This window comes from Penaeus monodon, chromosome 20 (genome assembly GCF_015228065.2).
Source record: "Penaeus monodon isolate SGIC_2016 chromosome 20, NSTDA_Pmon_1, whole genome shotgun sequence".
Classification (NCBI taxonomy): Eukaryota; Metazoa; Arthropoda; class Malacostraca; order Decapoda; family Penaeidae; genus Penaeus; species Penaeus monodon.
The window spans coordinates 25964441-25965002 of NC_051405.1; positions in this window are offsets into that span (position 1 = coordinate 25964441).

Below are 562 nucleotides of genomic sequence, written 5' to 3' on the forward strand. Positions count from 1 at the left end.
GGGGGGGTGGGCAACCAGGCAAACAACAGAACGACACAAGAATCGAGAGAAGGAAAACCACATTAGCAAGGACACAGGGCGAGAATTAGCCTTGAATTTGCACTAAAACGTTCGACAGAATTTCGTTCTCACAATAGTAACCCTTATCTTCGAACATTTTGAGAATATTTTCGATATCCATTCATCATAATGTCAATTGGATTTCCAAATGAATTTTTTATTGTGTTATAATGATTGAAATATATCAAGAGACAGCAAACATCAATTCCAACATGATATTAGATTTTAAGCCATCACATTCATATCCTATAACAGAATTGTCATGATGTTCCTGACGTTCAGATTCCGAATTAAATCCACCAAGGGAATTCACATTACCAATATTATTGAAAGCAGTCATGAAATGAATCCAAAATTTAATTTTATGCTTACATTTTTTTCCCTTTGGCTGTACAGACTTACAACTTTAATTTTATTTTTACTTGTTCATTCATTCCTTGTGTTTTGATATATTACGTCTTATTATTCGATGTTTTCCTGAAAAATCAGTAAGAAAGTTTAG